Raw genomic sequence first — 18,311 nt, forward strand, 5'->3', positions numbered from 1 at the left:
TGATGTTCATTTTCTTTTATTCTTACAGCCTACAGTTTAGAATTAGAAGCTAGTTAGTTTTTCCAGACAGGAGCATCCATAACATTTACAACTCTCACTTCTTATTATTGTTATGATTTATTTTCTATCTCAGGAATCTTTTAAAAATGTAAATTATGGGATTTTCTATTACAGTTAAAACCCAAACAGATAATAAATAAGGGTTGCAACAGTTAGCATCTTGAAAGGGATATCGTCAAGGCAGATACATTTTTAGGCTTATTGATATGATATGAGCTCTGTTTTGGACTAGAAGCACCTAGCATTTTCCTTAGTCTACCTTGGCCATCACTTCACCCTGTTGTGTAAGTCTTTTCCATTTTTGTGAATACACAGTAAATAGAAATGTACAAGAATCCCATTAGCTGCACACTTAGAATTGCGTATTGTTATTGTATGTTTAAATCTGCTACCTTACATATTTCACAGGCATTTCATGAAGGTTGATTAGTTCATGTTTAGAAGATGCAGAGTGCTATGAAAGTGTAAGCAGTAAGAGTAAGTGCTCACAAGAACAGAACAGACAAGGCCCGGTAGGGGAAAAACAGTACATTCATATAAATGCATGAGACTGCAGAGAGAACGAGCACCCTGGAATTATTTATGTAGTGTTTCCCAGCTATATTTGTCAGCTCTGTTCTTTGGCAATGCACATTTTGGGAAGAAAAGCTAGCAGTTATGGGTTCAGGAGGACAGTATAAATGAACGTAGTAGTCACACTTACAGTCACTCTTATAGTATGTCACACTGATGGGGTGACATAAGTAAAATTGTAGGCTTACCATACTTGACAGTGTCCTTTTATAATCATGGGGTACATTATTAGAAAGGTTACACCAGGTCTGAACCACCCAAGGAGTCTCCCTATCTTGGGGGAATTCCAAGGGAGTCAGTTAATCTGGCTTCATGACACCACCAGAGCAGTGCAAAGATGCCAAAGTGAGGCAGAGGATCTGGCCTTTAGACTTTAAATATCTTAGGTGTTGAACCACTAATTACTGCAAATCATATTTCACTGTCCAAAATGTTTTAGTAGCATTTGCTTAAAATGCCCCCATATCAACGATTGTCAAAGTAAGTTTCACAAGCTTCAAAGCAAAACAAAGCAATATACCCTGAAGATACAATTAAGGGGGCCTCCTGGCTCAAGATTCAAACTCAGTCACCAACCTCAATTTCCTTTCTTTAAATTTAAACAACAAAAATCTTCAAAGTGTGAATCTCTTGGGTACTGTCATATTATGTCACCAAATAATTCATTAAAGAATGCTAGCTCTACTGTTGTTGTTTGAAGTGTCAATGATTTTCTTGCCTTAAACTCCTGCTACTCCTGAGGAAGGAGTTTGAATACTTACTTACTCTCTCTCTCTCTTTAAATAAATCCAATCCTAAATAATAAAGTAGTAATAAGATAATAATATCTCATTCCAAAGGATCCCAGAGCACTCTAACAGTACACAGACAAACACATCAGGGCAAATTCTGCTCCCTGCCTGTGTGGAATTAATTGCACTCACTGCAACAATTTATTTCCTAATATTCAGTGTGATATTTCCTTTTTCAGGCTATGTGCATCCAATTCAGCCTTCAATTAAATCAATGGAAAGATTCCCATTGACTTGGCATTTTGGTCTCTGCCATTCTCTGCCTGTGGCACACAATGTAGCCTCCTAGGGCTGAAATGCTTTGTTCTAACTAAAGTTTTATATAGGGCTTTGGGATGAAAATTAGTGGCCAGTGATATACGCCTCTACCCCGATATAACGCTGTCCTCGGGAGCCAAAAAATCTTACTGTGTTATAGGTGAAACTGCATTATATCGAACTTGCTTTGATCCACCGGAGGGCCCAGCCCTCTCCCACCTTTCCCTCCTCCCCTCCTCCCCCCCCCCCCCCACCGCAGCGCTGCTTTACCGCGTTATATCTGAATTTGTGTTATATCGGGGTAGAGGTGTACCAGAGGTCAAATAATATGTACTGGTGATCCCTTCTGGCCTTACACTTTATGAAACTCTAACTTCAATGTCTCCTTTTACATCCCTGACTGGAGCCTTTTGACCATCCTGATGATTTCCCCTTTCCTTCTGACTAGCCCTCAAGTACTTACAAGACATCACATCTCTTTTTTGTGTGTGAGCATCAAAGGAGAGAGCCAAGACTTTATTCCTTCCTCCACGTATGCTGTCCATGTTCATCAAGCACTTCCAGCAAGCAGAGTTCTCTAAGCCACTAGACATGACCTTATGTCTTACTATGCTATAACTTCCCCAATGGAAAGCTATTTATTGTAACATCTCTTTTGTCATTTATTTGAGACATCCAGGTTTAATTTTGCTACCATAACCTGTTTACATGCACCTCTACCCTGATATAACTCTGTCCTCGGGAGCCAAAAAATCTTACTGCGTTATAGGTGAAACCACGTTATATCGAACTTGCTTTGATCCACCGGAGCACGCAGCCCCACCCTTCCGGATATATACCACGTTATATCTGAATTCATGTTATATCGGGTCGCGTTATATCAGGGTAGAGGTGTACTTAACATTTTATTATACCCCTAAAAGTTTATATTATCACATATATAATTTAACAACTCCAACTCTTTTTTAATTTATTAGCTGTTAACTTGCTAGGCAACTATGATACCATCCTCTGGGTTTGTGAGGGTCGTTCTTTCGTACCTCAGTATTGCCCATGCCCAAAGGCACCACCTTGCAAGTGGTTTAATTTTGGAGCAAGTGTGGGTCTTCCTTGTGATGACAGGAGTCTGCCTTGCACTTGGTTCTTCTACGGGTGTGGTGTTTTGAGAGTCAGTTCCAATATTTACCAGTCATTTGTCTGCCTCTGTTCCTTCTGTGATCTACTGTTAAAGTTACATGTACATTGGGTGAGCACCCACGTCCTGGCTCACACACGTGTCCATGCATTAGCTAAGCCTGCCACCACAGTCCACACTGTAGAGCCATATATGCACCATACCCTATGTAGCCATGTCTTTGCTGATACTGTAGTTACATAGTCTTTCATACTTAGATTTTGATTGCATATTCCATAGTACTGTTGGGTGAGGCTTACCGTACGCCCTCAAGGCTGAGACACTCAGGTTTCTTAATTCTAACTTTTATTTGAATGAAAAGCATGGCCTTGTGTATTATAATTACTATAAAGGCAAAGAATGACAGATATGCAGAAAAAAAATCTACCAATTACCTTCTTCTGAGGCATAAGTGGGTCATGATAGATTTCACCTACAAAGTTCCAATTATACCCTTACATTCCAGCATCTTCTGAATCACTACTTCCTTCCTTGATATGGTACTTTTTTTTTACTTTGCTTTTCTTTTCTGCAAGTTTTGGCATAATGTTTTCTCTTGCCACAATTATTGCATTTGACCAAATATGCAGCGCATTTTCCATTATCATGTTTTTCACTACAGTATCATTAGGTCATCCTTTGCATTTTGTTTGTCTACTCTGCTTTGTATTTGTGCATTTTGCTTTTGCACAAATGTTGGTATGTTTTCCCTTGTATTTTCACATTTTCCAGTACTTATTGGCGAATTATCTCTGTGTCTGTTCCACTGATGCTCTGCATTTGGATGTGAGCTTGTTCACTATTTTTTTATGTCTATAGCTCTTGGTAGAGTAAGCGTGGGATCTCTGCGCATTCCCATTCAAGCTCCCTGCATATTTTGTCCCTAATCTATCACAAATTAGTTAATCTTTTAAGACTGGACAATTGCATGAGTCAGCCATTTTGTGCAGTTTAGCAAAGTACTCATCTATTGTGTCAGCAGTGGGATACTGGTGTTAGAAGAGGCAACATTAATGGTTTCATAATAATTGTTTAATTTCTACAAATATTCACAATATAATATGTTGAGAGTTTCTTGCGTCTTTGTTACAGGGAATGTTACTGTCCCAAATGAAGAATGAATATATTCTTTGGCTGAATTACAAGTCCCATTTCCAGTATTCTTGTCCCATGGGTTGCCAGCCATCATTAAATTTACTGTCAGTAAAAACATAAAAAATGGCTCTCGGTGAAAGGCATTAAAAATGTTTGTGAGTAAATATAGCAAGATAATTTGAAAAAATATTCTTACTTTAGTGTGAACTTTTAGGCTATATTACAACTTTTCATATTAGGTCTAGATTTATACTTTTTTTTAAATGGAATTAAAAAAAGAAAAATGGATTCCTGGATTTCCCAGGGCAGTCTGTGTTCTCTGTGTCTATGTTTTAGGTCCACTCTTACAAACACTTAAACACATATTTAACTTTAATCACACAAATAGTCCCATTCACACCAAAGTGCTTATAGTTAAGCATACGAGTAAGTGCTTGCAGGACTGAGGCCTTTGATCTTTGGAGAAAGAGCTATCTCATTTTGTGTCTTCTTTAGTGTTCAATACAATTATAATATAAATATTAGCATGGATGACCATAACTAAATATACTTTGAAATCAGAAAGATGAGGATTTATACTGGAAACCCAAAATCTTCACAACAACAACAGCAGAGGAAATATTTTTCTTTTGTTTTACATATGTATTGGTGAGTGTGTATTTCTCACAACTTGCCCTCAAACAGTCTATGCACTATGTACTGTCCAAACTTACTCCCCTTCCCCCACCCTTTGTTACCTCAAGGGGAGTAAGGTAAGACTTCAGAGAGAAAATACTCGAAAAATGGTAGGGGGAAAGATAGAAAAGGAAAGCCCCTTTTCTCAGAAGAGCTGACTTGGCTCCCTTCCGTGTCTGTCACCGGTGGATTTAGCTTACAATAAGGGTATCCCTCCCTCCCTGTGTGATGTAATAAAAATGAAGAAAAGACAAGGTAATATGGTGCAAACAAAGGTAAGTGTATTAAGGGTAAAGGTACAGAAAACTGGAAAAAATGGGGGGAGTGGGGGAAGAAAACAAACTTAACCATACAGTGATTCAGTGACTGGTTTTAGGAGCTTGAAGCTCAGACCCACAAAACCTCCCTTGGCATTCAGAAAAACAATAAATGAAACCCCAATACAGTAACCTTTCCTACGATTTAGGCTCAGTGGACACAACATACAGGTGCAAAGCCCAGGACCTTCTACTCTCTGGCTGATTTAGAGCCTTCGAGGAGGACTATTGGGGTGTTCCAACGACTGTTGGATTTCGTCGCAGGCGGGGAGACCCTCTGGGATGATGGACACCAGGAAAGCAGGACCCTCCATAGGTAAAGTGGATTCGGTTCACTGTGGCGAGGATAGTGATGACAGACCTCTCCTTCCTCAACCTCGCTGCGGGATAGAAGGTACTCTTCTCTCTAGCTCTGGAGTGTTAGGAAGACCGGACTGTGCATGCCCTGCCACTGGAATGGACAGCCCTGTGCAGGCTCTGAGCAAGATCTTATATAATCTCTAAGGCGGGAAAAGCTGGTTCAGTCCGGTTTGAGCCAGAAGACTCCATTGTCTAAGTTGTAAACAAGTTTGCTTACTAAGTTGGAGTCCCAGGGTCATAGTTCATATACTCCATATTAAATTCTATTGAAGCCATTGATTTACTTAACATTACTTCAAAAATACATTATTAAAATACTTAATTGAACATATTGAACAACACCAACATTTTTTTTATACCTAACACCTTCCAGGGGTTTAGTTACAGGAACACAGAAATTTTGTACAAAGATAAGAAAGATCAATTCAAACACTTTTTCCCCCTGGCTAGGCTGCTCCTAGGGGGTTCTCCATCCAAAATGCTCCACCCATACCCTAGTTCTTCTCTCTAGGGAGCCATTCCTACTACCCTTGAATCCAGATGGGGTAATCATCCACCTGATTCAGTGAGTCAGCAGAATGCACTTAACATTCCCAGCAAAAATCAACTCCTGCTAAACTGAGGGCTGGAGGCTGGCTGAAAGGACTGGGGGTGGGTTGAGGGAGATGGAAGCTTTTCTGACCCCAAATGAAGTCACTCTGGAAACTGAAGAAGAATCTATTAGAGAGGGAGACTGGATACAAAGTAGGGGGAAAAAGAAGCAGCATATGATGATGATGATGATGATATTGGCAAAAAAGCAAAGCTGCAGAAGGAAATAAATCAAAATGTTATAACTGTAACATTCCCTAGCCAAAGAAATAAGATTAGGTGATGTTAACCCTGTGAAAGTAGCTGACTGGATTACAAAAAGCATAAGGGATATAGGACGAGCCAGGAGGTTGCGAGATGGGGATCTTTTTAGTTGAATGTAAAAACAAAGAACAGACTGCTAAACTGCTAAAAACTAAAACACTAGGGAAAGTTAAAATAAGTTGCCATCTACCAAAGTGATTGACTGAACAAAGGGGGTAATATATGGCGTGTCATTAGAACTGACCAATGATGAGATAACAAAAAGCATAGAAGATAAAGTGTTAGTAAGGCTTGGACCTGGTCTACATTATAGAATTAGGTCAATGTAAAACAGCTTACATCAACCTAATCATGTTAATATCTACACTACAATGTCCCTCCCACCGACATAATTTGCCTGCTATGTTGACTTAATTACTCTACCTCTGCGAGAAGTGTAGCGCTTAAGTCAACGTAATTAGGTCAATGTAGTGGCAGTGTAGACACTGTGTTGCTTACATGAACTTAACTGGCTTCCAGGACATGTCTCATAATGCACACCGTGACCACTCTGCTCACCATTTTAAACTCCGCTGCCTTGCAGCCAGGTACATAGGTAAACACCCCTCCCCTTTTAAAACCCCAGGAAGTTTTGAACTTGCTCTTCCTGTTTGCTTAGTGTGGCGAGCTCACATAGCAACTGCCCAGTTGAGCATGCCAGCTCCACGCAGCGAACACACTCCCACCGGGAGTACATGGGAGGTGATGGATCTCCTGAGTCTGTGGGGAGAGTAGGCTGTGCAGGCACAGCTCTGCTTCAGCTGTAGGAATTTTGATATCTACTGCCAGAATGCTCAGGGCATGGAGGAAAAGGGCTTGCAAAAATCAAAGAGCTTGTAAAAATCAGGCATATAGAAGGCAAGAGAGGTAAATAGTCACCCTGGTGCCATTTCTACAAGCAGGGGGTTGGGGTCAGGATGGTGGTATACGTATGGGGAGCTGGTGGGGGGAGCATTCAGGGTGGGAGCTGTGGGGGAAGGTGAGGGCTGGGGCCAAGATAGTGGTATATGGGGGAGCTGTTGGGGGGAGCATTCAGGATGGGGGTCAGAATATTTAGCCTCGGGCTGTAGAAAAAGAGGGCATGTTTTAGGGAAGAATGAAAAGAAACAGAATTAAAACTTTCCCTGGACAAGTGAAAACAGATACCACTGGCATTCATTTTTGCATATAGATGTAAACTGCCCAGGGTTAAATTACTGATGGAGAGCAGGAAATTAGCACAATTTTTGTAGGCCTACTGTTGATTATTCATTAAAGAAAATAGATTTACTTCTCTTGAGGAAGGTTTCTGTGTTAACACAAAATCCAGTTTTTAAGACATCTTTACTTTAGTAAACATGTTATGTTAAACAACTTGCAGCATGTACAGCATTATTAAAAGTGAGTCAGTGTCATGTGGACAGATCATGTATTTCCATTACATTACACATATTCAAAATTGGAATGAGCTTTTGTAATCTGGACAATATGACTTGGATCTCTACCATCACAGAGGCACAGTGGTATCTGTTGGACTCTCATCTCTGTCAAAGGAAGCACGAGGGGGCGGGGTGGTTTGAGGTCTCAAAAGCAATCAGGTTTCAGAAAAAAACTGGATCAGTGCCTCCAATTTCTAAAATCTGTGTTTCCACTGCACCTATAGTTATTTTTGCTCTGATATGCTCTTTTGAATGTATTGCCTCAATTCTGTACTGAAATGGTACTATACTACTAAATGTATTTCCAACGGAACTTATAAGCACTAGTAGCTGCAGAGAAATCATAAGCAAAGGGATCAAATCCTTTCCTCTTTGCACAGGGGCACAAGTCATGATATAAGGAGAAATCACTGGGGGAGGTAGTGGGAGAGAAATACAAGGGAGTTCTCTATACATCTCATACTACAGCGTGTTGCATGTGAGTTACAACACTCTACAACAAATCAATAGATAAAGATGTAAATAATCTCCATGTGAAACAAATTCAAATATTTGAGGTTTGTTTTAATTCTGGCTGAAATCTTCTCCAATCACACAAAGCTTAATTAAAAAAGAAACAGCATTCCAGGACCTCACCCTACACTCTTCCTCTCCTCTACCCCCCACATTTAATGTATCTTCCAGGGTCACAGCAGTACCCAAGGCACTTCACCCTCTGGGAGATTAAACAATCTCACAGGCACACAGTTGCGAGAGCCCCATCAGTGTATGTGCTTGTGAATTCCCTCTTCCCTCCCCTTTAAAGATACTTTCCCTTGCATGTATGAAGTTTACCTCAGCATTATATAGGTATGTTTGCATGGGTATGGAATAAAAACCTACTTGTGGAAACTGAAATTATCTTTATTATTTACCATCACATGGTGACTGTTGCTAACATCACAGACAATAGCAATAGGCACATGTGCATTGTTATAGTCAGACACACACACACACACACAGCAATCATTACAAGGTTCATAGCACAGTGCAAACAAACAATGCGAGGCTCATCACACTACACCAACACACATTACTCTGGCTCACTGTTAAAATGCTCCTTCAAGGCCTCCCTTGGCCAAATAGTCCCTCACTGAGTTCCTCTTACAGCCTTATGTAATGCACAGCACCATATTGAAGAGCAGTGCAGAATCCATGCTTTCTGACAGACATGTCTGGCTCATAGTTTACCAGGGCAGTTGAAAAGCAGCTTGAAATCTAGTAGGATGCCCATGAAATGATGGGATTGAGAAACTTGCATCTGAGGGCTCTGAGTTACTACAAAGAATTCTTTCCCAGGTATCTGGCTGGTGGGTCTTACCCACATGCTCAGGGTCTAACTGATCACCATATTTGGGGTTGGGAAGGAATTTTTCCCTGGGTCAGATTGGCAGAGACTTTGCGTGGGGGTTTGCCTTCCTCTGCAGCATGGGGTAAGGGTTTAAACAAGCAAGCAAACCTTGCCGGTTTAAACAAGTGTAAATGGTGGATTTTCTGTAACTTGAAGTCTTTAAATCAAGATCTGAGGACTTCAGTAACTCAGCCAGAGGTTATGGGTCTATTACAGGAGTGGATGAGTGAGGTTCTGTGGCCTGTAATGTGCAGGAGGTCAAACTTAGATGATCATGATGGTCCCGTCTGATCTTAAAGACAATGAGTCTGTGAGATAAGGTGCAGAGTGGTTTTAGAAGAGGAAGATGCATCATTGATCGCATTGTTAAATTAGAAACTGAAATCCAAAAATATGAGGAACAAAGGTTTCAAGATAGCTGTCCTTCTAGATATTGAAATGGCATATAGCAGGGGTGGCCAACCTGTGGCTTCAGAGCCGCATGCATATGTGGCTCCTTGCATAGGTGCTGACTACGAGACTGGAGCTACAGATGCTCATAGGCGCCAACTCCATGGGTGCTCTGGGGCTGGAGCACCCACGGGGAAAAATTGGTGGGTGCTCTGCACCCACCGGCAGCTCTCCACCCCCCCCGCCCCAGCTCACCTCCGCCTCTGCTCCGCCTCCTCCCCTGAGCACACAGCTGTGTCCTGCTTCTCCCCCCTCCCTCCCAGCGCTTGGCACCGCGAAACAGCTGTTTCGCACACCAAGCCTGGGAGGGAAGGGGGAGGAGGGGGAATGTGGTGCACTTGGGGGAGGAGGCGGGGCCAGGGCAGGGATTTGGGGAGGGATCCAATAGGGGCAGGGAGGGGCGGAGTTGGGGCTGAGACTTTGGGGCAGGAGTGGAGTGCGGGGTGGGGGCAGGGCCGCGGGGTGCGAGCACCCACTGGCGCTGAAAAAAGTTGGTGTCTGTGCAGATGCTAACTTTCCAATGTGCTGTGGGGTGCTCACTGCTCAACCCCCTGCTCTGCCCCGGGTCCTGCCACCACTCCACCCCTTCCCCCAAGGCCTCTGTCCCTTCCCCCGAGCCTGCATTGCCCTCACTCCTCCCCCCCTCCCCACCAGAGCCTCCTGTGCACTGCAAAACAGCTAATTGCAGCGGGTGGTAGGCACTGGGGGCTGGAGCAGGGTAGCGGATGCGGGGCTGCTGACATATTACTATGGCTCTTTGGCAATGTTTATTGGTACATTCTGGCTTCTTCTCAGGCTCAGGTTGGCTACCCCTGGCATATAGCATGCTATGGAGAGAGGGCTTGTTGTACCAAGTAGGTGCACTAAGGATAAGGGGAAGAATGTATGGGTGGATTACAGATTTTTTGAGTAAAAGGACTAGGCAGGTCAAAGTTTGGAAAGTTATATTGACTATCTATAATATTAAAAATGGTACACCCCAAGGATGTGTTATAAGCCCGACCTTATTTAATCTTATGATAAATGATCTCCCAAACAAGTAGGTGTCATTCTATTCACACATGATAGTGCTCTGTGAGGTAGGAACAGAAATACTGAGGTGGCAGAAAAAAGAATCATTAAAACATTACGATAGACCTCTGATTGGGGAAACATGTGGGGGTTTCAAGTTCTCCATTGTCAAAACCAAAGGGCTGCTCTTTACAAAAAAGAAAATTACAAAGGAATGTGAACTGTATCTATATGGAGAAAAAACAGAAATAGTTAAAAGGTTGTAATATTTTATACTAAATTACTTTGGAAACATCATATAGACTATGTTAAAGATAAATGTACAGAAAGGATTAACCTGCTTAAAAGTCTTGCTGGAACTAATTGGGGGCAGATAAGAAAACTGATGGTGTAAAGAGCCTTAATCAGACTGACTATTGACTATGGGTGCCAAGCTTTTGGATCAGCATCAAAATCAGAACTTACAAAATTAGATTTAATGCAAACCCAAGAACTACAAATTGCATACGGTGTATTTATTACAACACCTCTTGTCATAACTATAAAGGGAAGGGTAACAGCCCTCCTGCGTACAATACTATAAAATCCCTCCTGGCCAGAGACACCAAAATCCTTTTACCTGTAAAGGGTTAAGAAGCTCAGGTAACACCTGACCCAAAGGACCTTAAAGGGACAAGATACTTTCAAATCTTGGTGTGGGGAAGGCTTTTGTTTGTGCTCTTTGTTTTGGAGGTTGCTCGCTCTTGGGACTAAGAGGGACCAGACATCAATCCATACTCTCCAAATCTTCTGAACAAGTCTCTCATATTTCAAACTTGTAAGTAACAGCCAGGCAAGGCATGTTAGGTTTATCTTTGTTTTCTCAACTTGTAAATGTTCCTTTTGCTAGAGGGTTTATCTCTGTTTGCTGTAACTTTGAACCTAAGGCTAGAGGGGGTTCCTCTGGGCTCTTTGAATTTGATTACCCTGTAAAGTTATTTTCCATCCTGATTTTACAGAGATTATTTTTGCCTTTCTTTCTTTAATTAAAAGCCTTCTTTTTAAGAACCTGATTGATTTTTCCTTGTTTTAAGATCCAAGAGTTTGGATCTGTGTTTACCAGGAAATTGGTGAAAAAGTCTCTCAAGGCTACCCAGGAAAGGGTTATAGTACTTGGGAGGGAAATATTCTGGGGGGAGGTAGACAGAGTTTCCCAAATGACTCATAAATAATTTGGGTGGTGGCAGCAAAACCAGATCTAAGCTGGTAGTTAAGCTTAGAGGTTCTCATGCAGGTCCCCACATCTGTACCCTATAGTTCAGAGTGGGGAAGGAACCTTGACACCTCTACGCATGCTACAGATAGCTTCTAGTTAAATGAGAGTTACACTATGAATGAAATTACTGGACCTAACTTTCTGGGCCAAAGTTAATGGGAATTGTAATGATGAAAGTACCACACAAATATATGAAGATTGTTGGGAATCTGATAGGCAAATTATAGCACATGAAGTTAGAACTACAGATATCATTGAAGTTACAATGTGGATGCAGAAATGAAAATCAAGGAAAAGCTAAATGACATCAAAACTTTGAGTCATAGGAAAATAAGTTATGGATGGGAAGTCACATGTCTAAATGTGGATTTAGATTTATTTTATAAACTTAAGGGTAAAAAAAAAGACAATAGGTATTAAAAATGAAGTGTTCCCTCAAGGCCACATTTGCAGCTGCAAAAGAAACAATACACAGAGGTACTATTGAGAGTTACTCCTGGGGGAATTCTGCACCAAAAAAATTAGTGCTGTCAAGTGATTTAAAAAATTAATCATGATTAACCGCAGGATTAATCGCATTGTTAAACAATAATAGAATACCATGTATTTAAATATGCTGATGATGGGTTCTGCTCAATAACGATCCAAAGCAGTGAAGACTGACACGTGTTCTTTCATATCTTATACCACCAGCTGATTTTCTTTTTTGGTGGTTCGGGTTCTGTAGTTTTCGCATCAGAGAGTTGCTCTTTTAAGCATTCTGAAAGCATGCTTCATCCCTCTCAGATTCTGGAAGGCACTTCAGATTTTTAAACCTTGGGTTGAGTGCTGTAGCTATCTTTAGAAATCTCATATTGGTACCTTCTTTGCGTTTTGTCAAATCTGCATGAAAGTGTTCTTAAAATTAACATGCTGGGTCATCATCCGAGACTGCTATAATATGAAATACATGGCAGAATGCAGGTGTAAAAGATGCTGTTGTCATCATGAACAGGTCTGACTACCAAAAGGAGACTGCCAGGCAACTCTCCAATACCAAATTCTACAGGTCACTTTCCTCAGATCCCACTGAGGAATATACTAAGAAACTGCACCATCTACTCAGGACATTCCCTACACTAACACAGGAACAAATCAACACACCCTTAGATCCCTGACCGGGGTTATTCTATCTACTACCCAAGATCCACAAACCTGTAAATCCTGGATGCCCCATCATCTCTGGAATTGGCACTCTCACTGAAGGAATATCCGGATATGTGGACTCTCTACTCAGACCCTACGCCACCAGCACTCCCAGCTACCTCCATGACACCACTGATTTCCTGAGAAAACTACAATACATTGGTGATCTTCCAGAAAACACCATCCTAGCCACCATGGATGTGGAGACTCTCTACACAAACATCCCACACACAGATGGAATACAAGCTGTCAGGAACAGTATCCCTGATGATGACATAGCACAACTGGTTGCTAAGCTCTGTGACTTTATCCTCACACACAATTATTTCAAATTTGGTGACAATATATACCTCCAGACCAGTGGCACCGCTATGGGCACCCGCATGGCCCCACAATATGCCAACATTTTTATGACTGACCTGGAACAACTCACGCCCCTTCTCTACCTACGCTACATTGATGACATCTTCATCATCTGGACCCATGGGAAGGAGACTCTGGAAGAATTCCACCACGATTTCAACAGCTTCCATCCCACCATCAACCTCAGCCTGGACCAATCTACACGGGAGGTCCACTTCCTAGACACCACAGTACAAATAAGTGACGGTCATGTTAACACCACCCTATACCGAAAACCCACCGACTGCTATGCCTACCTTCATGCCTCCAACTTCCATCCCGGACACACCACACGATCCATCGTCAAGAGCCAAGCACTGAGGTACAACCTCATTTGCTACAACCCCTCAGACAGAGACCACCACCTACAAGATCTTCACCAAGAGTTCTCAAAACTACAATACCCACACAAGGAAATAAGGAAACAAATAAACAGAGACAGACATGTACCCAGAAGCCTCCGCTGCAAGACAAGCCCAAGAAACAAACCAACAGAACTCCACTGGCCATCACCTACAGTCCTCAGCTTAAACCTCTCCAACGCATCATCAGTGATCTACAACCCATTCTGGACAATGATCCCTCGCTTTCACAGACCTTGGGAGGCAAGCCAGTCCTCGTCCACAGACAACCCGCCAACCTTAAGCATATTCTCACCAGCAACCACACAACGCACCATAACAACTCTAACTCAGGAACCAACCCATGCAACAAACCTCAATGCCAACTCTGTCCACATATCTACACCATGTGGTCTGTATGCTGCTAGCCTGTGTGCTGCAATGGTGCCTGCTGAAGTAATTGCTGAGTGGCATGTCAAAGTCTCCTACTGTGGCAAAAGAAATAAGGCAGCCCTCCCCAAAAACCTTTGCAGAGGATTGCAGACTACCTCCAGGAAAGCCATATGTGAGTCTACAGCTGATAAAATATACAAAACTAAAATCAGAATGGATAGAAGCCCTTGTCTCACAGTATAGCTCTTACAGTGTAAAGGCAGAAATAGGTATAAGAAAGATAAAGGACACAGGATGTGATGCTGGTAAACCAAGTACCAGATGTAGCCACAGCTGCAAGTGTTAGCTAAGAACTGACAAACTCACACCTGGAAACCAAACATATACACCTTGGAAATGCTATGTGGAAGGAAGCTCATCTCATGGACTGGAGGGCCAAATGTAAAAATAAAACAGGGTCACAAGAAAATGTTTCATCTCTTTGCTGTTTGAACTCTCACAGCAACCCCCAGGGGTTACTCCAGAGTCCATCATAAAAGACATTTTGAATTGACAGATTACCATCTCGCTGTCATTTTTGGGAATCATAGGTGACAACTCATTTGTGTGTACATGTTTGCTTGCTTTAGCTTGTAAATAACTCTAATTTCTTTTTCCTAGTTAGATAGTTTATTACAGGATTGATTACAGGCATTTTCTTTGGTGTAAATTCTAGGGTACCAATTGATTTAGGATAAGTGATTGGTCTCTTGGGACTGGAAGCAACCTGAATATTTTGTTGGTTTTGGTGCAAGTAACCATGTAGGGAGAGGTACTGTGCAAGTTATGTAGCTGTACTTTTTGAAATAAATAAAAGTTGGATAGGGTTACCATTCGGCCGGATTCTGATGAACACGTCCAACTTTTTAAAGTTAAAAATAGCATCCGGGGGGAATTTGTAAATGTCTGGATTTCCCCCCCATGCAAAGCGTGCGCGGCTGACAGGACAGCCGGCCAGATCGTGCCACTCACACGGGGCTCTGGCAGCCAGAGCCCCTCCTCCGCTTCCCCCTCCTCTCCCCTGCAACTTGAGATCACTCCCCTCCTCTCTCTCCCTCCCTCCCCCTCCCTGCATTCGCAGATCGCCGGCCGGCCGTTCGCCTCGGGCCTCCGGCAGTCTGGAGCTCCTCCCCATGCTCCTGCTCCCCCTCCCCTGCTGCCCAGCGCGCCGCTCCACAGCACTCTGTTCTGAGCGGCACGGTAAGGGGACCAGGGGGTCGGAGAAGGGGCAGGGAGGTTCTGGAGGGGGCAGTCAAGAGACAGGGAGCAGGGTTGGATGGGTCGGGAGTTCGGGGGGGGCCGTCTGGGGGTTGGGGGTGTAAGGTTTTGGGCAGTCAGGGGTGTAAGGTTTTGGGCAGTCAGAGTACAGGTAGGGGGTAGGATCCTAGGGGGGCAGTTAGGGGGGGGTCTCAGGAGGGGCAGTTAGGGGACAAGGAACAGGGAGACTTAGGTAGGGGGTGGGGTTCTGGAGGGCAGTTAGGAGCAGGGTCCCAGGAGGGGACAGTCAGGGGACAGGGAGCAGAGGGGTTTAGATGGATCGGGAGTTCTGGGGGGGGGCTGTCAGGGGGTGGGGAGTGGTTGGATGGGGCATGGGAGTCCCTTGTGTCTGTCTGGGTGTGGGGGTGTGGATAAGGGTTGGGGCAGTCAGGGGACACATAGGGGGTAGAGTCCTAGGGGGCCAGGATGGGGGGGAGGGTCTCAGGAGGGGGCAGTCAGGGGACAAGGAGTGGGGGGGAGGGTTGGGGATTCTGAGGGGAGTGGGAAGTGGGAGGAAGTGGAAGGGGCAGGGCTAGGACAGGATGGGGCGGGGCTAAGGCGGGGCTCCTCCCATCCTCTTTTTTGATTGTTGAAATATGGTAACCCTAAAGTTGGAGGACTCCTGTCAGATCTCCCCAATGACTCCTAAAGGTAGATGTCTTGATGTCAGCTCACAATAGTGGTGGAGGCCAGGGGCTAACACCAATAGAGTGTGTATATTAGGCCAGCTACCTGCTTCTGACAGCTAGACCATTTCAAGAAGCAACTCACCACCAAATCTTCCCTCTCCAGTAGTGGCACTTCAGCAGGGAGGCAACTCACTGGGATAGTGCTGGTTTCTATAGCCCTCGATAGTCTGGAGTTGCCATAAAGAATTATCACAGCAACTCCTCAGGATGCTAGAACGAGGCAGTTGGCTGGCCTTCAACTTTGGAACTACCCTCCCCCTCATGCCCCCCACATCCATTTTGGCTGTACTAGCCCAAATCATTTAACTTTCAGGGGCACATAGCCAAGCAAATCTATTTACCCAGGCTTGTGGCTGATGTGGTATTGTTTGGGTCTGTTTTCATTGACTGGTTGGCTGGTTTCTGGTTTGGGATGAAGAGCTGCTGGTTTTGTTTTATTTTCTTTATGCAATTGTATTTTTAATTCAAAGCATAAGCACCTAAAGCCTGGGACAGGCATTCTTCTTTTTTAAAATACAAATTAAAATAAAAAATGGTATGTGTTTTGCTCCACTCCACACCACGCGGGGAAGAGGGCATTTGGCCTATTGATTAATTGCTGTAGCCTCCAAGATCTATTAACTTTTGGAGAGTTAAGATTGTGCAGGGCCCTGCCTGAGTGCGCAAGGGAGGAGGTTTAGGAGACAGGACACAAGAAGGCTTCACCTTGAACGACTTTGTAGGGGCCAGGCATAAACCCTGCCATTGCATTGCCTGAGATCAAGCTCCTGGGATTTCTAGCTTCACTGGAATCCCCAAAGCTTGCAGGGGCACAGTTCTATTCTTCTTCCACATTGCTCTAGCACAGCAAAGCGAGACTGCTACTGGAAAGAAAAGCACCCATTGCAACTTTTCAAAGCAGGGGCATGCATAGGAATAAAAATTTGGCTGCTTTTGGAGGGGCATTTTCTGTGCCCTCTCCGGCTAGAGGAGCTGGCTCTCCCCCACTCCCACAGCTGGAAGAGCTGGCTCTTCCCCACCCCCACCCCCACAGCTAGAGGAGCTCACTCTCTCTGGGCAGCAGGAGGAGCTGGGTCTCCCTGCTGCAAACCCCTGGCCTGTGGAGCAGGCTCTCCTTCCCTCCTCCCCCCCGCCCCCATAGCCGGTGGATCTCACTCTCTCCTAGCAGCCGGAGGACTTGGATCTCTCCCCACAGTCCCAGGGCCGAAGCAGTTGTCATCTCCCGCCCCAGCCCGGGGTCAGATGAGTTCTGTGCCCCCCTAACCCCTGCTTGATCCCCCTTTGCACACGCCCCTGAAGCACTGTGCCTGCCTCATGTACAATGAATGAAATCTTGGCCTCCTGGAAATCAATGGGAATTTTGCCATTGACTTCAACAGAACCAGGATTTCACCCAATATTTCTGAGACAGTGCATCTCCACACTTCTCCCTACCACTAACACTGAATTAGAGCCACAATATAGCCCTTAGAGTTTAAGATTAAGATTGCATCTATTGTTTACCTGGTTTTCATTGTATTTGTTTCTCTTCTATATTAGTTCAACTTGTTAATGTTTATAAACTCGGTAAAAGTAAATTTATTTTATGTTTACGACTGTTGCTTGCAACTAAGGCTGTGTCTACACAAAAATGGGTTTGCTGGAATAACTATACCACCAAACTCTCTTAGCAGAAATGGAGTTTATACAGACAGAGTTTTTTAAAAGTATAAAAGATCCTCGAGCAACAGAAGCTCTACTGGCAAAAGGACTTTATTGCCAGTATAATTGCATCTACGCTAGAGTATTTGCCAGCCTACCTATATAGATTGGGGTGTGATTCTTTTTTTCATATGTATTACTATGCTTGTAGCTCATAGCTATGCTCTTAAAACTTTTAAGTATAGACCAGGCCTAAATATAGAAAAGTCATATTAAGTACTGGTTTAACTGAGACCAGGAAGGAATTTGAACTGTTACTTAAAATCCTGACAATTTTTGTTTGTTTGTTCACACTTCTGTATTCAAATTATAACTTAAGCAACAACACTGTAGGCCCCGTATAAAGTTGTGCAAATAACTGATTTTTCAGTTCACTGGCAGTTCTGAAAAAAAATCAGTTTGAGTCCACATGAATTTGTGAAATGTTTTTGTTGATCCGAATCTGCATTTTTGGCAAAAAAATGGTTTTGTTCAAAAATTTTTGCCCAACTGTGGCCCAACATAGCCCACACTTTGTGCTCACGGACTCCCATTGGTTTCAAAAGGAGCTCCACATACAAAATCACTTTATGTGCACACCAAG

Source organism: Malaclemys terrapin, chromosome 3 (assembly GCF_027887155.1).
Source record: "Malaclemys terrapin pileata isolate rMalTer1 chromosome 3, rMalTer1.hap1, whole genome shotgun sequence".
In the NCBI taxonomy this organism is placed as follows: Eukaryota; Metazoa; Chordata; order Testudines; family Emydidae; genus Malaclemys; species Malaclemys terrapin.